General features: G+C 46.8%; 1 pseudogene across 1 annotated transcript in view; it reads right to left on the bottom strand.

The window, feature by feature from the left end:
- LOC140912441 (MLX-interacting protein-like) overlaps positions 1–24,216 on the bottom strand; it is a 47,554-nt pseudogene extending 23,338 nt beyond the window's left edge. Inside the window, exons 1-5 of the transcript XR_013635902.1 lie at positions 23,900–24,216; positions 7,330–7,436; positions 3,125–3,207; positions 1,587–1,700; positions 794–831 (exon numbers count right to left, since the gene is read on the bottom strand). The product of XR_013635902.1 is annotated as an MLX-interacting protein-like (transcript). The remainder of the gene's footprint in view (positions 1–793; positions 832–1,586; positions 1,701–3,124; positions 3,208–7,329; positions 7,437–23,899) is intronic.
- Positions 24,217–26,703: the final 2,487 nt, after the last annotated feature.

Raw genomic sequence — 26,703 nt, 5'->3', positions numbered from 1 at the left:
TACCAGTGTGTAACTTGTGTTATTGTTTTCATGTTTTCTCTGTAATGATTTTACCTTAAGAATAAAAGTGCCTGCTCAGAAAAGCCATGTGATCACTTGTAACTGCTAGCAATGTCATTGTTATTCGTCTCTAATGAGATTGCCCAGCACAGATGCTGGCCTGTTTAGACAGTCTGCTTTGCTGGGGGATATCACAGCACAGTCAGGGGACTGCACAGCCTGGAAATGCCCTAGGCAGGGCAAGGGAGATATGTGTCTCCACCCAAGATAGGCGGCATCTGAGAAGCGTGCAGCTGAGAGTGGGTGCCCTTGCAGGACCACAGAGGGGAAACACAGGTGCAGATGCATCTTACACTGGGGCTTTGGAGTGCCATTTAAAGTGGATGGGGGCAGCAGCACAGATTTGGTCCTCCTGCCACTCCTCTTCCCTTCTCATGTGCTTCCCCCGCCCCCCCCCTCCACCAGCCTGACCTCCCTGGCCTATGAACCAGTCCATCCACCACCTTCAAATCTGAGTTTGATGCACCAGGTTGCAGTGCCACTCGTGGCTAGGCCATGGCCCAGGTGGTCCCCCACCTAGCTCTGCAGCCGATGCCATGTACCAAGGCAGGGTCAGGAGCTCGGGCTGTGGGGGAGAGCTCCCAGCTACCTCAGTCCTAGCTTCTCCCAGCAGGGGGTGCTGTAGGGAGCGGGGCAGGAGTGCTGGGAAGGGGGGGAACTCCGGGCTACTCCAGTGCCAGCCTCTCCCAGCAGGAGGTGCTGCAAGGTATAGGGACAGAGCAAGGAATCCTGGGTGGATAAAGACTCAGGTTTATCTTTCTTCTTCTGGACCTAAACATTAAACAAACAGGAGCTTTAAAACCAACACATGGTCCTTGCCCACCAGTCCAGGGCATCGTGTCCTCTGGCATGGGGCTGTTTGCCCATTCACTCCCCATCCCCAGCAGGCTGGGATTTCACTGAGCCAGCCTTTGCTTTCTCAATCACGGAGGTAAATTTGGGTGATCTGAGAGGGAAGTGGGGAATCGTGCAGGAGCCGGGGGGTCCCACCAACTTAGTATTATAGCAGTTGGGGAGATCTACAGAGGGCTGCGGGCAGGCAGGGGTGGCTGCTGGCAAAGATGACAGCCAGCTGTCCAGTAATGGAGGGATGGGGAAAGGGACTGATGGATGGATGGAGTACGGATTCCAGGGAAGCCCAGAGTTTGGCATTGAGTCACCCCTAGACTGCAGGGCAGTAATGGCAGTTTCTCTCTACCTAGAGACTGCTCAGTGCCCTCTTCCCCTTACTTGGCATAGAGATCTCAAAGCATTTTACACCCGAGAGGGAGGGGGGCTCAGTTTTACTCCTGATGGGCACGCCACAGAACCCAGCCCCCACTGCTGCCAACTTTTCCCTCGATGGCAGTGGCAGCAGACAGGCTGAAGACTGAGCAGCTCTGGGGGCCACAGCATCTACTGCTGCCTGGGCTGTATCTGCTTTGGCATACAGGACAGCAGCTTCTGGGCCTGCTAGCAGAGCAGGGCACTGTTCAGAGCAGTGGGAGGACACCAGAGATGCAGGGGTGGTGGTGGTGGGGTCTTACCCGTGTGCAGAAGTATGTCCGCCACTTGTGATACTCCCGAATGACCACTCCAATCTGGCGCTTCCAGTATTTCCCTTCCATTATCACGGCCTGCAAGGCAAGGGCAGGGTGGGGCTAGGGCCAATCAGAAAATGGGGGTGGGAGGGAGTTTCCATAGAAAATTCAGATTTTTCAGCAGAAATTCAAAAACCAAAAAAATCTCAGATATAAAATTAAATATTTCAATTAATAAATGCTATGACCATGCCTCACGAGAGCTGTAGTTTGATTGCCCCGTGCTTCCATTCTCCCTTATCAACTGGCCTTCCTGGTTGGACTACATTTCCCATGAACACCAAAATCTTCCCTCTTGGCAAAGGAAGCAGTGCATTGTGGGCATCCCTGACCACAGTGCATCATGGGAGATGTAGTCCCGCTGGGGAGCACAGCCCAGAATGGAGACTAGGGACATGAGGAAACCGAATCACAACTCCCATGATGCATCACAACCTGACCTCTTGGAGACAGGAGTCTGTGCATCATGGAAGTCCCTGGCCCATGGTACATAATGGAAGATGTAAGCCAGCTGGGGAGTCCAGCCAATGGAGGAGACTGACGGACAATTCCTACAAGGCACCGCGGCATCATTGCCAGATCACATTTTAATTTTTGGGCATTCCATTTTTCAATGAAAAAATCAGAATTTCCCTGCAAAGCAGAGAATTTTTTTGGAAAATTCTGTTTAGTGGAAAACCCATCTTCTGCCAAAGGTAGTTTGGATGGAAAAATGTCAGAGAGCCCTTATGAGGACCCAATCTGGGGAGAGTGGAGCGGAGAGGTGACCCTAGGACTATTGGTCAGAGTCCTCTTGGAGGGGAGGGGCAGGGTAAGTGAGGGGCACCCCTCACGGGGGAGGGGGCAGGGAGGACCTATGAAGTAGTCTGCGTCACTGGTGCAATAAAGTCTCTTGCAGGAGAGGAGCCCCTTGCAGTGCCCCTCATCAGGGCCGGTGCAAGGAGGTTTCATGCCCTAGGCAAAACTTCCACCTTGTGCCACCCACCACCCCTGCGCTAGCTCCCCCCCCCCCCGCCCTCAGGCACCCCCCCCCTGCGGCAGATCCCCTCCACCCCCTCCCTCCCCTCGACCCGGGCAGCCCCCCCGTGGCAGCTCCCCGCAGCCCCCTCCCCTCGGCCCAGGGAGCCTTGTGCAGCAGCTCCCCACCCCAGCTCATCTCTGCTCCACCTCCTCCCCGAGCACGTGGCCGCTTCTCCCGCCTCCCAGGCTTGGAGCGCCAATCAGCAGTTTGGCACGCAAGCCTGGGAGGGAGAGAAATAGAGCGGGGCGGTGCTCAGGGGAGGAGGCAGAGCAGAGGTGAGCTGGGGCAGGGAGCGGTTCCCCTGTGCGCCGCCCCCGTTACTTGCTGCAGGCAGCCCTCCCCGCGCCCCCTTGCCTCAGCTTACCTCCGCTCCACCACCGCCCCCAACCACTTGGCGCCCTAGGCGACAGCCTAGTTTGCCTAGTGGTTGCGCCAGCCCTGCCCCTCATCCCCATTCGCTCACTTCTGGTTTGTGGTGATCGTCCCCGTCACTGCACTCCAGCGGCGTCACAAAATTGCACACAGGGTTCTTCCTCCTCTCCACATCTGCAGGGGGCAAGAAACAACAGTTGCCTTTGCTATAGCCTCCTCTGCCACAGACCAGGGAGCACTCCCATGGGGATTATGCAATAGGACATGGGGCCTTTCCCCTCGAAGGGCCCACGTACTCTGATCTGGCCCCAGGGCAGGGAGACTGGCTGTCTTGGGGGTGGGGGGAGGGAAATGGACATGGGACCTTTCCCCTCTAGGGTGGGGCAGTGGCTGAAAGCTCCTTATGTGGTGCTCTGTCTAGTGAAGCAGGTTCTTGCCTCGCCCACTCAGCTCAGAGCCCTGGAGACTGAGCAGCCCCTCTGGTATGATGAGCTGCTCTCCTTGGTCAGCACACCCTACTAGGGAGACTATGCTAGGCTGGGGAGGACGCTTAAGGAAATTGAGGCTCAGGTGATCTTTAGTGGGATTCTGCCTGTTCCTAGAGAAGGGCAACAAAGGTGTGACAAGATTATGACTATCAATAGATGGCTTAGGCAGTGGTGCTATAAGGAGGGCTTTGGGATGTATGGCCATTGGGAGGCATTCATGGATAGAGGACAGTTCTCTCGGGATGGACTTCATCTGAGTAGGGAAGGAAATAGACTTCTAGGATGGAGGCTGGCACAACTGATTAAGAGAGCTTTAAACTAGGAATTTGGGGGAGATGGTTGGGAGATGTCCAGGTAATCTCCACGCCAGAATTTAGCATAGAGTGGAAAGAAAATGAAGTAAGAGTGGATACAGCTGTAGGTAGGAGGAAGGGCAGTGTAGATACAAGTCTAATAGGTTATACTGGTAGTAAAATAACCGTGCCTAATAGGGTACAGAATGTGAGTGAGGCCAAACAGCAAAAATTAAGATGTTTGTACACTAATGCAAGGAGCCTAGGTAACAAAATGGAGGAACTAGAGTTACTGGTGCAGGAAGTGAAACCAGATATTATAGGTATAACAGAGACCTGGTGGAATAGTCGTCATGACTGGGCTACAGGTATTGAAGGGTCTGTGCTGTTTAGGAAAGACCGAAATAAAGGTAAAGGTGGTGGAGTAGCATTGTATATCAATGATGAGATAGAATGTAAAGAAATAAGAAGCGATGAAATGGATATGACTGAGTCTGTCTGGGCAACAATTAAATTGGGGAAGAAAACTATTAGAGCCTCCCCTGGGATAGTGCTTGGGGTGTGCTATAGACCGCCGGGATCTAATTTGGATATGGATAGAGCCCTTTTTAATGTTTTTAATAAAGTAAATACTAATGGAAACTGTGTGATCATGGGAGACTTTAACTTCCCAGATATAGACTGGAGGACGAGTGCTAGTAATAATAATAGGGCTCAGATTTTCCTAGATGCGATAGCTGATGGATTCCTTCAGCAAGTAGTTGCTGAACCGACTAGAGGGGATGCCATTTTAGATTTGGTCTTGGTGAGTAATGAGGACCTCATAGAGGAAATGGTTGTAGGGGATAATCTTGGCTCAAGTGATCATGAGCTAATTCAGTTCAAATTGAATGGAAGGATTAACAAAAATAAATCTGCAACTAGGGTTTTTGATTTCAAAAGGGCTGACTTTCAAAAATTAAGGAAATTAGTTAGGGAAGTGGATTGGACTGAAGAATTTATGGGTTTAAAGGTAGAGGAGGCCTGGGATTATTTTAAATTAAAGCTGCAGAAGCTATCGGAAGCCTGCATCCCAAGAAAGGGGAAAAAATTCATAGGCAGGAGTTGTAGACAAAGCTGGATGAGCAAGCATCTTAGAGAGGTAATTAAGAAAAAGCAGAAAGCATATAGGGAGTGGAAGAAGGGAGGGATCAGTAAGGAAAGCTACCTTATTGAGGTCAGAATATGTAGGGATAAAGTGAGACAGGCTAAAAGTCAAGTAGAGTTGGACCTTGCAAAGGGAATTAAAACCAATAGTAAAAGGTTCTATAGTCATATAAATAGGAAGAAAACAAAGAAAGAAGAAGTGGGACCGCTAAAAACTGAGGATGGAGTGGAGGTCAAGGATAATCTAGGCATGGCCCAATATCTAAACAAATACTTTGCCTCAGTCTTTAATAAGACTAAAGAGGATCTTAGGGATAATGGTAGCATGATAAATGGGAATGAGGATATGGAGGTAGACATCACCATATCTGAGGTAGAAGCGAAACTCAAACAGCTTAATGGGACTAAATCGGGGGGCCCAGATAATCTTCATCCAAGAATATTAAAAGAATTGGCACAAGAAATTGCAAGCCCATTAGCAAGAATTTTTAATGAATCTGTAAACTCAGGGGTTGTACTGTATGATTGGAGAATTGCTAACATAGTTCCTATTTTTAAGAAAGGGAAAAAAAGTGATCCAAGTAATTATAGGCCTGTTAGTTTGACATCTGTAGTATGCAAGGTCTTGGAAAAAATTTTGAAGGAGAAGGTAGTTAAGGACATTGAAGTCAATGGTAAATGGGACAAAATACAACATGGTTTTACAAAAGGTAGATCGTGCCAAACCAACCTGATCTTCTTTGAGAGAGTAACAGATTTTTTAGATAAAGGAAACGCAGTGGATCTAATTTACTTAGATTTTAGTAAGGCGTTTGATACTGTGCCACATGGGGAATTATTAGTTAAATTGGATAAGATGGGCATCAATAGGAAAATTGAAAGGTGGATAGGGAATTGGTTAAAGGGGAGACTACAACGGGTCCTACTGAAAGGTGAACTGTCAAGTTGGAGGGAGGTTACCAGTGGAGTTCCTCAAGGATCAGTTTTGGGACCAATCTTATTTAATCTTTTTATTACTGACCTGGGCACAAAAAGTGGGAGTGTGCTAATAAAGTTTGCAGATGATACAAAGCTGGGAGGTATTGCTAATTTAGAGAAGGACAGGGATACCCTACAGGAGGATCTGGATGACCTTGTAAACTGGAGTAATAGGAATAGGATGAAATTTAATAGTGAGAAGTGTAAGGTCATGCATTTAGGGATTAATAACAAGAATTTTAGTTATAAGCTAGGGACGCATCAACTAGAAGTAACGGAGGAGGAAAAGGACCTTGGAGTATTGGTTGATCATAGGATGACTATGAGCTGCCAATGTGATATGGCTGTGAAAAAAGCTAATGTCATCTTGGGATGCATCAGGAGAGGTATTTCCAGTAGGGATAAGGAGGTTTTAGTACCGTTATATAAGGCACTGGTGAGACCTCACCTGGAATACTGTGTGCAGTTCTGGTCTCCCATGTTTAAGAAGGATGAATTCAAACTGGAACAGGTACAGAGAAGGGCTACTAGGATGATCCGAGGAATGGAAAACTTGTCTTATGAAAGGAGACTCAGGGAGCTTGGCTTGTTTAGCCTAACTAAAAGAAGGTTGAGGGGAGATATGATTGCTCTCTATAAATATATCAGAGGGATAAATACCAGAGAGGGAGAGGAATTATTTAAACTCAGTACCAATGTGGACACAAGAACAAATGGATATAAACTGGCCACTAGGAAATTTAGATTAGAAATTAGACGAAGGTTTCTAACCATCAGAGGAGTGAAGTTTTGGAATAGCCTTCCGAGGGAAGTAGTGGGGGCAAAAGATCTATCTTGCTTTAAGATTAAACTCGATAAGTTTATGGAGGAGATGGTATGATGGGATAACATGGTTTTGGTAATTAAATATTCATGGTAAATAGGCCCAATGGCCTGTGATGGGTTTTTAGATGGGGTAAGATCCAAGTTACCTGGGAAAGAATTTTCTGTAGTATCTGGCTGATGAATCTTGCCCATATGCTCAGGGTTTAGCTGATCGCCATATTTGGGGTCGGGAAGGAATTTTCCTCCAGGGCAGATTGGAAGGCCCTGGAGGTTTTTCGCCTTCCTCTGTAGCATGGGGCACGGGTCACTTGCTGGAGGATTCTCTGCTCCTTGAGGTCTTCAAACTACAATTTGAGGACTTCAATAGCACAGATATAGGTGTGAGGTCTTTTTTAGGAGTGGTGGGTGAAATTTTGTGGCCTGCATTGTGCAGGAGGTCAGACTAGATGATCATAATGGTCCCTTCTGACCTAAATATCTATGAATCTACCACTGCCTGCACTGTGCCCACTCTGGGGAGACTCCAGAGCCCCGTGTGCCCCTGGGCAGCCCCAGCCCCCACTCACACTGCAGGTACCATGCCCTCCAGGTGGCATTATTGAGCCGAATTTTGTCACGTGGCAGCAGCTTCAGGCCTTTGAACGTTTTCCATTTGGGGGACATGATTTTCCCACTATGAAAAACAAAAGGAATAAAATCCTTTAATGATGCAGGTCCAGAGAGAGGGGGACGGGGGCAGAGAAGAGCAGAGCCAATGACAGAAGAGAACAGAGATGGAGAAGGGACAGGAATCCTGTACAGAGCAGGTCAGTATCCCACCAACCAGGCACCCCATGGATCCCCTACAGAGCAGGTCAGTATCCTCCACCAGATACCCCCGCTCTCCCCATACTCCACCTCATGGATCCCGTACAGAGCAAGTCCATATTTCACACCGGACACCCCCGCTCACCCTATACACCACCCATGGATCCTGTAAAGAACAGGTCAGTATCCCCCACCAGACACCCCGGCTCATCCCGTATACCACCCCATGGATCCCGTACAGACCCCAATTTCTCCCCATCCACACACAGGAAAACCTCTGACCTGCGTTTGGAGATGCTTCAAGCCTAGGCTAGCTGATCCAACTATGGGAATAAGTTAGAACCCAGGCTCTGGTATAATTTGGGCTGGAACCCACCCATTTTGCAGTGAGGATGCAGGCTAAATAATTTGAGTGCTGATAGTCCTCCAATGCCTTCACACAATTCCCCACAAAGACAGACAAATTCTGCTGCAACTGACACACCTGACTTGGAAAGAATCTGAGTGTCTCAGCACAAAGAACCAGGGGATACTCAATCTGACATACACAGGCAAGTGCAGAAACAGTTAGGACATGACACCTGGGCCAAGCCAACCTGGGTGCCAATCACCCAGAGCTAACTGTGCAGTGAAGACATGCCCCAGGAGATGAAGGGCATTAAGAAATGCAAAGACTCTCAGGGCTTCTCCACGTGGGGATGTTTCTTTGATGGATCTAGTTTTTTTGGCACAGACTGCCTTGCATCCAAACACACAAGTTCTTTTTTCATCATTATCTGATGTCTTATCCTGTGCTGGAAGTTATCATCATCCACATCATAAGGGTAAGCCACAAAGGCAAACTGCATGCCACTTAGCTCAGTCTCTACCTAGGTCCATAAGACCGTCTAGCTGTATGTTCAGTCTGTGTCCATCATCAGAGGTCTTCCTGCGCCACCAAACCTTTTGGTGTCCATGTGACCGCTGGCCATGTAGTGACATTCCTTGGTAAACACACTTAATAATTTGTTGGTCTTCCATCCTAGTAATATGTCTGTATCAAGAAAGCCACTGAGCCTGAACCTGCGCTGATGGTGACAGTTCAACTATGAATCTCCCTATTGCTAATCTTGCCCTGCCACTTGATATGGAACAGCTGACGAAGACAACAAGAATCAAAAACATCCTTCTGCTGCTCTTCAGCCTTCCTCAGTGCCCACATTTCACTGCCACAAGTTTCCTGGACTGACCCTGGAGAGCCCTGCTTTGGAAGTGACATAACTGTATTCCAGAATGAGCTGTAAGGTTTGTGTGGATGCATCCCAATTTTGGATTATCTACACTGCTTCAGATAGCCCTCCCATAATGAATTACTTCACATGATCTAATGGTCCCTTCTGGCCTTAAACTCTATGACTTGTATGCCCTCCACTGCTCCAGGAACATATTGACCATATGTCACACACACACACCTAGGTTAAATACCAGCACCTTTGCGATCACAGATCAAATATGCACCTTTGCGATCACAGCTCGTGGCAAGCTCACATCCCCCAATCCATTATAGCAAGCTATGCCCTGTACTTCCATACATCCCGTACAGAACAGGTCAGTATCCCCCATCAGACACCCTGGCTCACCCCATACACCACCCCATGGATCCGTGTGGTGCCATCCAGAGGTCTGGGACTTCTATGGGATGGAAAGCATGTCCAGTTCCATCTACCCAAGAATCACCATAACGCAGATCTAGGAGTGGCTATGGCAGCATATGCAGGAGAAGGGGCACTCTTGGGATAAGGCCCATCACCAGGAGCTCCATCAGAATTGCAAAACCAAGACCTCCCAGGACATGCACTCACTGTGAGGAGCTGGACTGGATTTTTGCCAGGGTACCCACTGCGGAACCCCTGTATGCTGGATTGTTTGCCCATGCCATCAAGAGGCACCCTGTCTATCACGGACTCTCAGGAGATTCCCCCAGACAGCCAAGATCTCTTTGGCACACCAAGCGCTGAACCAAAGACCTACGGAAAGCCAGTGCTGGAGATAGCCCCTGAGATCCAGCTTGACAATGCGGAACGGGCCTCAACCATTAAGGGTTATGTGCTGTGTTACAATAATCTGTCTAGGTTCCGGCTCTATAGGGGGATGTAAACAACTCCTATCCATGTACTGGCTGGGTACTGCCATGTTAGGCAGACAATGTTCTGCGGGAGGACAGATGTGTCCATTCCTGGCCAGCATCCTTAGTTCTCTGCCTGCTTGGCTTTATTCCTGACATGCTCAAAATGGCATGAGCACCACAAAATTGAAGCTAGCAAGGGTTTATGTCCTGAAATAATGAATCCCACATCCATGGCCCAAACGTGCCAGTCCCCACTCCCCTTCCAGTGCTGCTTGATGCTCCCTCCTGGTGGACCGGGGCAACCCCCATCTCCTCCCAGTGTCATGTGGTTCAAGGTGGCAGCAAACTTTGATGGAGCTCAGTGACAAATCCAGGATTTTTAATTCAGCAAGTACTTGAGTATGTCAGTGAGGTACCAATGTGGACACAAGAACAAATGGATATAAACTGGCCATCAGGAAGTTTAGACTTGAAATTAGATGAAGGTTTCTAACCAACAGAGGAGTGAAGTTTCCTATACCAGAAACCTACTGACCGCTATTCCTACCTACATGCCTCCAGCTTTCATCCAGACCACACCACACGATCCATTGTCTACAGCCAAGCTCTACGATACAACCACATTTGCTCCAACCCCTCAGACAGAGACAAACACCTAGAAGATCTCTATCAAGCATTCTTACAACTACAGTACCCACCTGCTGAAGTGAAGAAACAGATTGACAGAGACAGAAGAGTACCCAGAAGTCACCTACTACAGGACAGGCCCAACAAAGAAAATAACAGAACACCACTAGCCATCACCTTCAGCCCCCAACTAAAACCTCTCCAACGCATCATCAAGGATCTACAACCTATCCTGAAGGACGACCCATCACTCTCACAGATCTTGGGAGACAGGCCAGTCCTTGCTTACAGACAGCCCCCCAACCTGAAGCAACCACACACCACACAACAGAACCACTAACCCAGGAACCTATCCTTGCAACAAAGCCCATTGCCAACTGTGTCCACATATCTATTCAGGGGACACCATCATAGGGCCTAATCACATCAGCCACACTATCAGAGGCTCGTTCATCTGCGCATCTACCAATGTGATATATGCCATCATGGGCCAGCGATGCCCCTCTGCCATGTACATTGGCCAAACCAGACAGTATCTACGTAAAAGAATAAATGGACACAAATCAAACGTCAAGAATTATAACATTCAAAAACCAGTCGGAGAATACTTCAGTCTCTCTGGTCACTCGATTACAGACCTAAAAGTGGCAATACTTCAACAAAAAAACTTCAAAAACAGACTCCAACAAGAGACTGCTGAATTGGAATTAATTTGCAAACTGGATACAATTAACTTAGGCTTGAATAGAGACTGGGAGTGGATGGGTCATTACACAAAGTAAAACTATTTCCCCATGTTTATCCACCCCACCCCCACCCTCCACTGTTCCTCAGACGTTCTTGTCAACTGCTGGAAATGGCCCACCTTGATTATCACTACAAAAGGTTTTTTCCCCCCTGCTCTCCTGCTGGTAATAGCTCACCTTAAATGATCACTATGGTTACAGTGTGTATGGTAACACCCATTGTTTCATGTTCTCTATGTATATAAATCTCCCCACTGTATTTTCCACTGAATGCATCCGATGAAGTGAGCTGTAGCTCACGAAAGTTTATGCTCAAATAAATTTGTTAGTCTCTAAGGTGCCACAAATACTCCTTTTCTTTTTGCGAATACAGACTAACACGGCTGCTACTCTGAAACCAGCCTTCCAAGGGGAGCAGAGGAGGCAAAAGACATATCTGGCTTCAAAACTAAGCTTGATAAGTTTATGGAGGGGATGATATGATAGGATAGCTTAATTTTTGGCAATTAATTGATCTTTGACTATTAGCGATAAATATGCCCAATGGTCTGTGATGGGATGTTAGATGGGGTGGGATCTGAGTTACTACAGAGAATTCTTTCCTGGATGTTTGGCTGGTGAGTCTAGCCCACATGCTCAGGGTTTAGCTGATTGCCATATTTGGGGTCGGGAAGGAATTCTCCTCCAGGGCAGATTGGCAGAGGCTCTGGGGTTTCTTTGCCTTCCTCTGCAGCGTGGGGCATGGGTCACTTACTGGAGGATTCTCCGTACCTTGAAGTCTTTAAACAATGATTTGAGGACTTCAATAGCTCAGACATAGGTTTGGGGTTTATTACAGGAGTGAGTGGGTGGGTGAAATTCTGTGGCCTGCATTGTACAGGAGGTCAGACTAGATGATCATAATGGTCCCTTCTGACCTTAAAGTCTATGACTCTAGGACTCTGTGAGATTGCGAGGCAGGCGTTTTTACTGCAGCAGCAGAACATGAGAAAGCATTAGAAACTATATTTTGAATCCCAGTTTGATCAGTGCCCTGGGCTTGTTCTCCAAGCACCTGGCACTGCACAGCCCTCGCAGAGAGAGGGGCTATCAGTGCTAAACACCTGGCAAACCTCCAAGGAAGAACACATTTGCTAGATCCCAGCAGAGGGCAAAAAGAGTGGAGGGAAGGATTCACAATGCAGAAGAACAAGAAAGAGAGAGGAGCACAGGGAGCAGTCTGAAAGAATGTCAGATCATAAAAACCACTTGGGAATCATGCTAACAAAACTCAGAAATGCACGTCTCACTGTGAAAGTATCAAAATGCAAAATATGAACAGTCAAAGTCCCTCGTTTGGGGCATTGGGTAGGAGGGTCAAATTTCACCAGATCTCTTGGAAGTGGAATCCATCATTGCCTGGCCTATACCCCAGTCTAAAAGACAAGTCCAGTCTTAATATAGATGTGGGGTAATAAATAGTGATAATATAGTGGCAGACTCATTGTCCAGACAAGAGGCTTCTGAACCAACCAACCTACTGCATCAATGTAAGAGGAGAGGTGTGAGCCATGAACCTCTTCATGCCAACTGGCATGGGGCACAAAGGGAGTACACAGGTGTTACAAGAATCTCCTTTGTCTGGTATGTACGTTCTGATTCACCAAAGAACGTCATGTGACGTCTCAAATAAAGGCTGGTGTCACAGTGGTTAACGATATCATGATGAAACGCATGTACAGATTGTTGACCTACAACCCTGTCCTGAATGTTTTTGCTATATTGCTTAAAAGTTATATTATAATGACGTTAAGCGGCAAAATGGGTCAGTCATCAGAAACCTAATTATGGTCACCTAGACCACCACACCTGGACAAAAGGCAGGTTTAAGTTTATTATGGTCATGGAAAGATCCATGTGGGTTATATAACTTAAGGGTATAAAGATCTAAAGATTTACCCTAAGCCAGCAATAGTCAATTATTTTTTTGTCAAGGTCCAAATTTCTTGGTCAAGGTATAGTCAGGATCCAACCTCCAGAGAAAATAATAAAAAATAATAACAATAATGATGATAATAAGTAAATACAAATATTTTGGGGTCCGTTCATAAATGTCTGGCAGTCCAGATTTGGCTCACGGTCTGCCTATTGACTACTCGATCCCTAAGCCCTTGGATAGATGGGCTTCCCAAAACGATGTCAACTGAAACAGGACCTGTTCTCTGATGTGCTCGATGATTCTTTCGATCTTTGTTTTCCTCCATTTTAGGAATATATGAGTTTGTTCATAATCCTAAAAGCTATCTCTCTGTTTGGAGGTTCATGTTGTTTTGCTATATTAATGAATGGACTTATTTGGATGTTAAATAAAGCATTTATCTATATCTGTTGTGTGTCTCATGAATCCCATACTCAAAAACAATTGGCTGTGTAGCTGCCTGAAGGGAAGAACCTGTGATAATAATAAATATTATTGGTATAACTCTGTCGCTCAGGAGTGTGAAAAATACACATCCCTGAGTAATGAAGTTAAACTGATCTAATCCCCGGTGTAGACAGTGCTAGGTCAACAGGAGAATTCCTAGCTACTGCCTCTTGAAAAGGCAGAGTACCTACATCAACAGGGAGAACCTCTCCCAGTTGGTATAGGTATCATCTTCATTGAAGCGCAACAGCTGTGCCACTGCAGTATTTTAAACACAGGGAAGCCCTCAGGAGCGTGACTTTTTCACACCCCTGAGCAATACAGCTAGATCAACCTAAATTTTAGGCACAGACCAAGCCTAAAAATCCTTAGTGGAGAGGTTTTATATGTACACTGGAATTTGGAGCTGTCATAAACATACAGCTAAGGGTAGCACAAAATCCCTCCTTTACCTGTAAAGGGTTAAGAAGCTCAGATAAACTGGTTGGCACCTGACCAAAAGGACCAATAAGGGGAGAAGATACTTTCAAATCTGTTGGGGAAGGTTTTTGTTTTGTGTTTCTGTTGTTCTCTCTGGAGACAGAGAGACCAAGCAAGTAGTCCAGCTCCTACTGACTGATACATCTAAAATTACAGAAATAGTAAGTAATAGCAAGGAAATGTGTTAGAGTATCTTTCATTTTAGCTTGTGAATTTTCCCTATGCTAAGAGGAAGGTTTATTCCTGGTTTTTGTAACTTTAAAGTTTTGCCTCGAGGGGAATCCTCTGTGTTTTAAATCTTATTACCCTGTAAAATTATTTTCCACCCTGATTTTACAGAGGTTTCTTTTGCTTTTTTTCTTTATATTAAAAGTTCTGTTTTTAAGAATCTGATTGGGGTTTTTTATGTCCTAAAAACCCAAGGGTCTGGTCTGTGCTCACCTGGTTTACTCTCAAGCCTCCCCAGGAAAGGAGGTAAAGAGGCTTGGGGAGATATTTTGGGGAAACAGGAACTCCAAGTGGTCCTTTTCCTAAATCTTTGTCTAACTCACTTGGTGGTGGCAGCGATACTGTTCCAAGGATAAGGAAGAATTTATGCCTTGGGGAAGTTTTTAACCTAAACTGGTAGAAATAAGCTTAGGGGGTCTTTCATGCGGGTCCCCACTTCTGTACCCTAGAGTTCAGAGTGGGAAGGGAACCCTGACAGGAGCTTTCTTAACAATTTACAAGTGATGAGCCTATTAATAGGCCTATGTCCCATCTTTGTAAACTGCCTTTAGAGATGTTTTTCTTCTGTTGGGCTTTTCTATATATTGGGCATTTCATTTAGGCAAAACTTTAAACCCAAGCAAATACCATTGTTTAAAGTTTGGGACAGTGTAGATTTTAAACACTGTAATTTCTATTGCACTATATCTCTTCCTCTTTGATTAAGACAAAAGCAAAATGTTTTTGAGAGGTGAGGTGGGGACAGGGGTGGGATTGATAGAGGTTACAGTTTTAAAGGCACTATGCATATTCGTAGAGCAAAGCGCAAGCGCAGAATTAATGTCCCCGCAGATTATTTTTCCCCACAGAATAATTGATTCTGATGGGGAGGTGAAGGAAAGCTGCAATTACACCCTTCACCCACCAGGGGCTGATGTGGCACCAGAAGAGAAGTCAGCTGACTCACAGGCTGGAGCAGCCAGCCGCAGAGAAGGACAGGGCAGAGGCTGCCTTCCTCACAGCACTCTGCCTGCAGGGCCAGGTGAGGAGGCACGGGATATGAGGGGACAGACCAAACGGGGCACACAGGGCTGCTGGGGGGTCACACAGATGGGGATGCAGAAGGGCTAGTGGGGGAATAGACTGGGGCAGGGGCACAGAAGCTAGTGGGGTGACAATACTGAGCCAGGAGCTGAATGGGAGAGGAGGTGCAGGACCACATGGGGACAGGAGGAAGCAGGGACACATGGGGACAGGAGCATCTATGCCTGGATGAATGGGAAGTGGGGGTGCAGGAACACATGATGATAGGGGCAGCTATGCCTGGCTGAGTGAGGGTGCAGGGATACCGGGGCATAGGGTGGAGGTGCAGGGCTACATGGGGACAGGGGAAGATGTGCCTGACTGAATGGGGGAGGCTAGGGGTCAGCCAGGGTCTGCCTGGGAAGGCTCCCCAACTCCCTAACAATCGTTTCCCCTAAAAAAAAAAAACAAAAAAAAACTGTTCCATACTTCTCCCACCCACACCCAACAACCTCCATGTTCACTCCCAGGCTCCTTCCCAGCAATTACTTCCCTCTCCCTCAGCTCCTCCATTATCCCTGATTCCCCCAAACCTTTGCACTGCTTCTGAGGGCTGCGAGAAATATGTTTCTGTATTGTAGTTTAAATGAATTATTACTCAGAGTTCTGTATTAATATGCCTAGTAAGGAATTTATTTGTCAAAAAACATTTCTTGAATCTTACTTGCTGACAGGTATTTTGAAATAAATTACCAAAATAATTGAAACTGGCATGATTAGATTGTGTTATTTTGACAAATAAAATATGCTGAATGTTAAAATACTGTGCATAAAAACATAAGTACATACGAGTGATTGTGCACAGAATTAATTTTTTGGCACATAATTTTTAACTTTTTGGCACAAAATTCCCCCAGGAGTATATACAATGCAGAGTTTTGTGTAAGGGCAGGAAAATTTAATTATTTGGAGCTACTTCAATGTGATAAATAAAATGGGGAAAAAAGTATTTGTTTTGCAGAAAGTTCTATAAAAATTGCTACAAAAGTGAAGACACTGATGCATTTTGATTATATCAGAGGACTTTTTTATCAATCAGAAAAAAGTTTACACTTGAAGTTTGCACCTCTGTAGTTGCACAGTGTAGCCATTGGCTTCCCTCTCACCATCAGTCTTTTTATGCTTCATGTTTAGGTACTGAAATTCTTTTAGAGCCCCAATGTGTGTCTTGGGGTACTAACAAACAAAAGTTTTTGCTGCTTTTGAGGTAATTCTATAAAATATCACTAAGGCTGTAAAGACAAGGATATTGATTATGTTCTAATGTTTTTCCATCTCTGTCAGAAAGGACCAGTCTCGCAGTTTTGCCCTAGTATGGATATTCATTCCTCCTGAGGCTTTTGTAAGTGTTATTTATTTACTCTTTCTGACTGTGAAAAGTACTTAGAAATTTTTTAAAAAGGGATAACATAATGCCTCATGAGGTTGGGAAGAGTTTCTGTATGACACGTGTTCACCCTTGCTAAAGCACAACAACTAACAATGAACAGATACAAAATTATTTGAGCATAAGCTTTCGTGACCTATGGAGTGAGCTGTAGCTCACGAAAGCTTATACTCAAATAAATTTGTTAGTCTCTAAGGTGCTACAAGTACTCCTTTTCTTTTTGCAAATACAGACTAACACGGCTGCTACTCTGAAACCAGATACAAAATTGTTTCAATAAATAAAGATTTCAAACAGTTGTTAAAATGTCGCTCAAAATCCAGACCACCTCTCTTATCCTAATGCTCCGTATTGTCATGTTACCGTTAACATGGGTTACTCTGTGGGTGTGTTTTGTGACTTTTAATTTTGTTTGTTTTACTAAATGTGTCATATGAGTTAATAATACAAAATATTTACTGCTAAGGCATGTCACATACATGGTATTTTAAGAATATTTTGTTTGTATCCACTGCCTCTCAAATACAAAAATAGTTTTCCCTAATACCCAGTTTCTGCTTTTATTTTACTTATTAAATCCAAGTTTAATCAATTTATTTAATCGACATTCCATACCATATATTCTGAAAGAGTTACAACAAAAAAGGCATAGTTTGTGGAAAAAGTAGTGAAGTGTTATCAACTCTTTTTACATAAAACAGTTTAAACTAGTTCTTCATTTTGTCAACGCCATTAGATTTCCTGTTAGTTAGCTCTGTCTGTGTGTTGTCTAAAACAATGCTGAAAAACAAGTATGAATGTGTGTGACTTATCTATAAAACAAACATAACTGGAATTATGCTTAAGGTAGTTTATCTATAAAACAGTTTCCAATTTGGTTTGAATCTATGATTCTATGCTTAATTGTTTTGAGAAAGGGGAGGGAAGGGTAGATGTAAGTGCTCTGTGCTGGGGTGGGGGGAGAAATAGCGTTCTTATCTTTGACTAAAAGTTATCTTTTTACGTAAAATAGTTTAAACTAGTTGTGCATTTTGTCAACACGGGCTGTATTAACCAATTTTAGACCACTCAATTTCTTTTACGTTAGGCTGTGTGTATTTTGTGTAAAATAATGCTGACAAAACAAGTATGAAAATGTGTGTAGGAAGGTGACTTATCTATAAAATATAAAACTGGTTTGAGTATGCTTACAGAAGTTTATCTATAAAATCGTACACAAGTTGGCTTCATTGTATATTTAATTGTTTTTGGGAAGCAGGGTGGCAGGGAGGGGTGAGTGGTGCTGTGTGTTTGTGTGTTGTTTGCCCTTTATTTTATTTATTTATTTATTTATTTATTAATAAGTCCTTCAAAAAGTTTACAAAATTTAAGAGGCCTCTAATTCAACTTAAGTCAACAGGCTCAGTCTTCCATTTTTTAAAGACAAATGCTAAAGGCATTACCAAGAAAGAGAAAATTTTATTCCTGGTACAGGGTTCAAACCAAATAAGGCTAATTGCTAAATTTATGGCTAATTGCAAAAGAAATCTACACGCATGCTCTTTTGACTGGTATTTTACCTCTAATTTACATTTTAATATGTTACAACCAGTAAAGTACTGTGTTCACCATGACAGGAAAATATGGGTCAATTAAATATCAGTGGATAAATCCATAAAGTGCTGTGCTCAGCGTGATTCTGGAAAATGGGATGCATTTTAATATTTTATGCAATATGTTTCCTTAAGACACCCCGTGATTAAAGAATATCTTTTGATTGGCTCAGCCAACGAACTTTTGTGCCATTTGGACAGAAACAGTCTGTGGGGTGAGATGCTTTTCTCTATCTTCTTTCCTTTCATTCTGTTTTAAAACTTTCTTGGTTATCTCGTGTCTGTCCCTTGGAGTATGTAACAAGCTATCTGGGTATAGTTTCTCTCTCTATCGCTAATACTTTATGATGTCTGTGCAATTGTTTTATCAACTTTATTTAGAATTGTACTAACTGCATACAATTATTTGTTTTAAAAATGTATGCTTATGTGTATTAATACGTCTCCTTTATTCCTCTTTGTACAATTATTTAATGACTTTATTTAGAAATGCACTAACATAAAAAGAATATTTTCCTCTAAAAATGCATGTTTTTATATATACACACATACTTCTTTATTCTGTTGTTACTGAGATTTTTTAAATTATGTAATGACTTTTAAAAATACAATAAATGCATAAAACCATATTTTTCTCTAAAAATGCATTATTCTATATAAAGCTTTCCCTTTATTCCTTTGACCTTAAGGTTTTATTTAAAATTGACTAACTGCTTATAAAATATTTTTCTCTAAAAATGCCTGTTATACAGAGAGAGAGAGAGAATTCTGTCATTACTGTACTAAGATTTTTGTAAATTATGTAGTGCCTTTATTTAGAAATATACAGTGTTAAAATTATTTTTCTCTCAAAATGCAAGTTAACACTTCTCTATTATCTGTCATTCAGACTTTGTATACCTGTTTACTTGATAGTATTGAGAATTGCACTAAATGTGTAAAAAAACATCTTTTCCTCTAAAAATGAGGAAAAGACATCAAAGCTATATTTTCACTTGTTCTAATGCATTAAAGACAAATTAAATTAAAAAAAAATTAAAGCCTTTTTTTCAAAATGGCCAACCACGCCAAAAATGCACGCATCCAAAAACGAGAGCTAGAGGGTAGGTCATAAAGAAAAAAGGGGGTGTGTGGAAACCTGTCAACATTTATATGATGCAAAAGGTATAGAGATAAAAATTACTTTAAAGGTAGAGAAAATTCAGTGGCAGATACACTGTCCAGGCAAGAGGATTCTGCACTGATGCCTATGGATCAGCAGTTGGCTGACCCTACTGGATCAATGAAAGAGGGGAGGTGTGACCCAAAGACTTCTTCATACCAACTGTCGGGGGCACAGGAGCACCCAGGAATACAGGGATCCCCTGGGTTCATCAAAAGAATGTCATATAATGTCTCTAATGAAACCCTGTGTCACAGTGGTCTTGCCAATCATTTGTGAGATATATGTACAGAGAATATGTGAAGAGCTATGTACATATACTAAAAATTATGTTGTCTACGACTTAAGACAGTTCACCAAAAGGTAACCCACATACTCATGGCAGGCAGGAGGGAAGAGATGCTTATCTCACCCTGACTAGACGTTTTCAAATTGAGGATTGTATCATTGGCAATGAATGTCCATTTAAAATCTGAACAAAATGCTAATCCATAGTTTACGGAGATTTGAGCAGGAAATTAACAGGAAAAGGTGAACAGCAAGGGTGGAACACTATCTTCAGATGAGCATTGAAGGTCTGATTGGATGTACTTGGGGGTACAGAGAGACACCCTGGCATTACTTCAACCTGTGAGGACAAGCCACCAGTGAGTTTGATTTTATGAGAAAGGGTCTCAGCCAAACTAGCTGAAAACGCCGGGGTAAGTGACCATGTAGGAGATAGGGAAACGCCTTGTTAGTTAAGATCAGTCTCTAGAAAATGTGTTATGACTTTGTTTTATATGTCGGTTTGTTTCCAGTATTCTCTCTCTGTCACATGAATCTCAGTTCTTTGAGGGATAGCCCAGTGGTTTGAGCATTGGCCTGCTAAACCCAGGCTTGTGAGTTCAACCCTTGAGGGGGCCATTTAGGGATCTGGGGCAAAAATTGGGGATTGATCCTGCTTTGAGCAGGGGGTTGGACTAGATGACCTCCTGAGGTCCCTTCCAACCCTGATATTCTATGATAATAAGCTTATTCTTGTTTTCACCATATTTAAGTGCTATGTGTTATGTAGAGTGGAGATCCTGAGTTGAATCTGACAAGCTGCTGTGTATTATTCCTTCTGGAACAGTGAATCTAACCTGTGCAGAGAGAGTGAGGCCTGCCGATGCCTGGAAGGTATTGCAGGCGTTGCCAGAGGCTGGTGGATTCAGGGAGCTGCTCTACAGCAGGCACCGACAAGCTTTCCTCACCCACCTTCCTTTCCCAAGCTGGAAATTCCCTGTAAGTGGAATTTTAGCTCTCAATCTGCTAGGGGAGTGGGTTCCGGCTAAATGAGGCTCCCCTCACCCAAACTGCAGTGGATTCACTAAGCAGCTGGCAAAAGGATGCCTGGGAAAATCAGAGGCTGATCAAAGTCATCTGATTGTTCTTAAAGCACTTGTATGGCTTTAGATTTGATCTCTCTCTGGTCCAGGAAGTGGGGGGGGATGGGACAGCACAGTGGATTGTAACATGAGCCCAGTAGAGACGAACTGAGAGGCACCAAGCTTCTGAACTCCATTGTGAAATTTTCCAAGTTGTCATACCTGTAAATAGGAAGCTGGCACCATGCCCCCTAGCGAGGTTTGTAGGGAAGGGGAGCCACAGATGCTCGCAGATATGTGGCTGGGACCCCAAGAAGTTAAGAAAAACTTCAGGCAATGGCATCATGCATGCTGGTTGCTCCATTGGTCTCCTACTGGCTTCGGGAAGCTAGTGAACAGATGGCCCAGAGGACACCTCCCTGAATTTCATGCAGGAGACCTGGATGAGTAAAGTTTCTCTCTCCCAACCCCTCCACCTCCTCTTAAACCCTTGACCAGATCCACAGTGCACTATGTAAGAGTTCCCAGGGCATGGAGCCTGTCTTCTCCAGGCCAGCTCCACACTCTCACAGCTCCAGGAATGCAGACTGCAGGTTGTCTGTGTGTGGTAGTGTTGGTCATGGTATATGACTGGCAGGGGGTTAGCCTGTGTAGGGGTGATATATGACTGGCAGTGGGCTAGGATGTGGAGGGTGGAAAGTAAATGGCAGTGGATAAGGCTGTGGAGGGATATGGGGGCGGTATGTGACTGGCAGTGGGTTAGGCTGTCTAGCGGGCGGGGGTGGTATGTGATTGGCAGTGGGTTGGGCTGGGGAAGCATGTGGGGGATGTTATGTGACTGGCAGTGGGTTGGGCTGGGGAAGCGTGTGGGGGGTGGTATGTGACTGGCAGTGGGTTAGGCCATGTAGGGGGTGGGGATGGTATGTGACTGGCAGTGGGTTAGGCTGTGTAGGCAGTGGGGGTGGTATGTGACTGGGAGTAGGTTAGGCAGTGTAATGGGATGGGGTGGTATGTGTCTGGCAGTGGGTTGGGCTATCTAGAGATATGGGGGGTGATATGTGACTCAGTGTGCATTAGCCTGTGTAGGAGGGTGGGCGTGGTATGTGATTGGCAGTGGATTAGGCTCTGTAGGGGATGGAGGTGGACTGTGACTGGCAGTGGGGTTAGGCTGTGCACGGGGTTGGGGTGTTATTTGTCTGGCACTGGGTTAGGCTGTGGAGGCGTGTGGGGGTGGCATGTGACTGGCAGTGGGTTAGGCCGTGTAGGGGGTGGGGGTGGTATGTGACTGGCAGTGGGGTTAGGCTGTGCACAGGGTCAGGGTGTTATTTGTCTGGCACTGGGTTAGGCTGTGGAGGAGGTGTGGGGGTGGTATTTGACTGGCAGTAGGTTACGTTGTGTAGGGGGTGGGGGGAAGTATGTGACTGGCAGCGAGTCTGTGGGGGTGTAGGGGGTGGCTAAAAAGTAGTGGATCAGAGAGATATTCCACCCTTCAGCCCTCCCATCCAGAGGATCTTAGGGCATGATCAAATACTTCAGATGTTTTGGGGGGTGGGAGGGAAAAACAGGGGGTGCTAACTGGCCAATTAGCTGTAATTCACAGTCAATTAACACCCGCAAAGTCATTCCCTGTCTCTCAGATCCCAAACTGTGCCTATGCTCCCAGTGCAAACTGAGATAATCCGGCTAAACAGTCCTCTAAATTTGCACTGACACCGTACACAAAAATCAAATACTTCGGGCTCTGGAGGATGGAGGAGGGATTCAGGGCTGTTAATTAACTGTAAATTACTGCTATTTTCAAAATTAACACCCCTGGCTTCTCACTGAGTACCTTAGGCTTATTTATAAAATTATGGAAATTTCCTGACCAAAATCTCTGTTACGGTTGAGGGTTTCCAGTGGTAACTTAACAAACACCCTATAAGGAATATTGTAGTATAAAAAAACCACAAGCCAAGCATAGCGATTGCAGCAAATTCAGAGTTAAGCTTAAACTTAAAGCAAAAGCTTTGAAAGGGTGGAAATGTACAGTCAGGCTCAGCACGGGGGGTGCCCTGAAGAAATCTAGCAGACAGAACTGTTTGCATCTGCACCAAAGATTTCCTTCCCTCTCAGGAGTGCCTACAAATGCTGTCTGACTTATCCAAGCGTTGTGCAACCACCTATACAGCCCCGTGAAAGAGATGCTCTTTCCCACTTCCTGATCTGACAATGGCAGAGCAAAGGCAGCCCTTCTTCAGTACAGTGCCATGTGCTGCCATATATGCAAGCCAGTGCAGATACTAATGCAAAGCTGATGTATTGAGTGTATACAAACCACAGAGGCCTGGAGCAGGAAATTACAGCACTAGCATGATGAAGAGAGCAAAGGTTAGAGCAGTGAGGAAGTGTCACGCTTACAAATGGCTTCCTCTGTATAGATTCATAGATTCCAAGGCCAGATCATTCTAGTCTGATCTCCTGTTTAATATAGGCCAGAGAACTGCCCCAAAAATCACTCCTAGATCAGAGCTTTTAGAAAAACATCCAATCTTGATTTACAAATTGCCAGCGATGGAAAATCCACCACTAGCCTTGGTAAATTGTTCCAGTGGTTAATTATTCTCACAGGCAAAAATTCAGACCTTATTTCCAGTCTGAATTTGTCTAGCTTCAACATCTAGCCACTAGATCATGTTCTACCTTTCTCTGCTAGATTGAAGAGCCCATTATTAAATATTTGTTCCCCATGTAGGTACTTATAGACAATAATCAACTCACCAATTAACCTTTTCTTTGTTAAGCTAAACAGACTGAACTCCTTGAGTCTCTCACTATATGGCATGTTTTCTAATATTTTAATCATACTTGTGACTCTTCTCTGAATGCTCTCCAATTAATCAACATCCTTCTTGAATTGTGGACCCCAGAACTGGACACAGGATTCCAGAAGGTCACACCCATGTCAAATACAGAGGTAAAATAACCTTGCTACTCCTACTGGAGAGTCACACTCCCAGCTCCCCCTCCCCACTGAGATCCAGGCTGTGAGGCACTACAGTGAGAGAACTCACCCTCTCAGCTCCTGTCCACAGTGGGATCTGTGCCCCGGGGGCACTAATACCATGATTCACACCCCCAGCCCTCCCGAGCAGGATCCACACCCCGGGGCACTAGCACCAGGGTTCGTTTTTCCACCCTCTCACCTGTAGGCGAGCATCATGCATTCAAAGAGCTTGGTGAGAGAGGCGTCGATGCTGAGGGCACTGCTGCTACGAGGGCCATAGCGGTAGGTCCGGCACGTGCAGGCGTTGACTGTGTTAAAGTCGTAGGCGTCCCTGGGCACTGCGGTCCCCTTGCCTGCCCCAGCCCTCTCCCGCCGGCCACTAGCCCCCAGCTCCACAGCCCCCACCCGCTCCGCCATGCTCCCCACCGCAGTCCTGCCCCCCGGATCCAGCTCGGGGTCAGCATGCGGCTCCGACACCATGAAGTGGCCACTGTGGATGACCTGGGGTCGCGACATCCTGGGCAACCAGGGCACGCCCCTAGCAACAACCTGGCAATGCCACAATCACCAAGGCACCACGCCCCTGTTGCCAAGGCAACCAGACTGTTGGTAGGGGCTTAATCCTTGTGGCCGCAGGCGGAGGAAAGGGGTTCTGTGTGCCTGAGCCCTGCAGGCTGTGAGACGCAGTGGAGCTGGGGAGAGGGGCCAGTCTGACCAAAGCCCCTTTCCACGCCCCACAGCCTCGTGCAAGGGGCCCTGGCATAGGGTCCACTCAGCACCATGCCCCTGGGTTAGTGGATTTAGGGGATGGAAGAGGCTTCCCCCACCCAGAACCCCTGAGTCAGGCCCCTTTGTGCAGGGAGTTAAGAGGGACAGAGTTCATGGAGTGTTAGCTCTGGAACCTAGTGACAGTGTTAATTATTTCACTGCTGAGGACAAAGCTACACTGGGATACTGGGTGGAGCTTGGAGTTGTGGGTGGAGCTTGAATAGACCCCCCACATACACACTATTCCCCTCCCTCCAATCTGACCCTTAGCTTCCAAATAGGCAGTGACTTGACTCTCAAAATCCCAGGCCAGGAGCACTTGGCCTAGCGGTTTCTCTCCACCCGTATTCTGCTCATCTGCACATGCCTGCTGGTGGGGTTCAGGCACTCGGGGCCACCTCCCAAAACCTGAGTGCTTTCAGTGGGGCCACAGCCTTGACTAGCCAGGAGGGGCTGCAGGGAAGCAGACCCTGCATGGCTAGACAGGGAGTAGGGCTGAGTCCCAGCCACGCCCAGATTCACCTCTTATAAGGGGCAGATTAATGCCCCCTTCCTTGCTTAGAACAAAATGATTTTTTTTAATTTTCCTTTTTAAATGTCATCCCTCTCTCGGTCTCCCACTTTCACTGCCCTTTCCAGCCTGCACCTTCACCCTTCTGTCCATGCTAGGGGTTGGCAAGCTTGGGTTGGCCCGCAGGATTGCCTGCCGTGGTGCCGCAGGCCCCAGGCCACTCTCAGAAGCAGCCAACAGCACATCCCCGGGGCTCCTGTAGGGGGGCAGAGGGCTTTGTGCATTGCCCTTGCCTTCAGGCACCACCCCCCACAGCTCCCATTGGCCAGGAAGGGGGAACCGTGGCCAATGGGAGCTTCGGGGAAGGTACCTGGAGGCGTGGCAAGGGCAGTGTGCAGATCCCTGTGCCCACCCCCTTCCCCCAGGGGCCGCGCAGGGACATGGTTCTGGTGGCTTCCTGGAGTGGTGCCATGTGGGGCCAGGGCAGGCATGCAGGGAGCCTGCCCTGGCCCCGGTGCGCGCCACTGCCACCCCGGAGCCATGTTAGGTAAGCGGCACCGGGCCAGAGCCAGAACCCTTCCGGCACTCTGCCCCCCAACTCCCTGCCCTGAGCCCCCTACCTGCACTCCTGCCCTGAGCCCTCTGCTGCACCCTGCACCCAGTGCACCCCAACTCTCTGCTGTGAGCTCCCTGTTGCACCCCAAACCCCCTGCCCTGAGCTCCCTCCTGCAGTCTGCACCGCTCCTGCACCCCAACCCCCTTCCCTGAGCCCCCTCATACACTCCGCACCCCTCCTCTGCCCCATCCCTTGCCCTGAGACCATTCCTGCACACCGCACCCCTTCCCATACCCCACACTCCCTCCTGCACCCCAAACCCCTGCCCCGGCCCCAGGGCCGGTGCAACCACTAGGTGAACTAGGCAGTTGCCTAGGGCGCCAAGTGGTTGGGGTTGCCAAAAAGCAGTGCCCTGGCTCGGCAGGGAGGAGCCGCCTTTCGGAGGCACCGGAGAGCCAGGGCATCGGCTTGCGGAGGCGGTGAGCTCCAGCCATGGAGGAGCTGGCGCAGCGCACGGGGGCAGCAGCCCTGCAAAGGCGGTGGTGCCACTAGCAGGGTGCAGCCATGCCCCCTGCCCCTCCTGCCCAGGCTGCGGCCCAGCGCCACCCCCCGCAGGGGCTCCTACAGGCTGCAGCGAATGCATGCAGGTGATGGCCCCCATGCGCCCCCCAGCTCCGCCCTCACGGCGCTCGGGTTCTGCAGCTCTCGGGCGTGTGAGCAGCCGCCGCCCCTCCCACTGCCTCAGCACTCTGCAGGGGAGGGGCTGTGTGCACAGCAGCCCAGCAGCGTGTTTTGCCTCCAGGTGGAGATAGCGTCTGACCGGCATGGGCATGATAAGGAGAGTCCTGGCCGGGGAGGCAGTCAGGGAGCAGGGGGAGGGTTGGATCGGTCGGGAGTTCTGGGGTTCCTGTCACAGGGCGGGGGTGTGGATAAGGGTAGGGACAGTCAAAGGACAGGTAGGGGGTAGGTTCCTAGGGGGGCAGTTAGGGTGGGGAGGGTCTCAGGAGGGGGCAGTCAGGGGACAAGGGGCGGGGTTGGAGGTTCTGAGGGGGGCAGTCATAGAATCATAGAATCAAAGAATATCAGGGTTGGAAGGGACCTCAGGAGGTCATCTAGTCCAACCCCCTGCTCAAAGCAGGACCAATCCCCAACTAAATCATCCCAGCCA

This window comes from Lepidochelys kempii, chromosome 6 (assembly GCF_965140285.1).
Source record: "Lepidochelys kempii isolate rLepKem1 chromosome 6, rLepKem1.hap1, whole genome shotgun sequence".
Classification (NCBI taxonomy): Eukaryota; Metazoa; Chordata; order Testudines; family Cheloniidae; genus Lepidochelys; species Lepidochelys kempii.
Note: the sequence above shows the minus strand (reverse complement) of the source record. Positions and strands in the feature narration are given on the sequence as shown.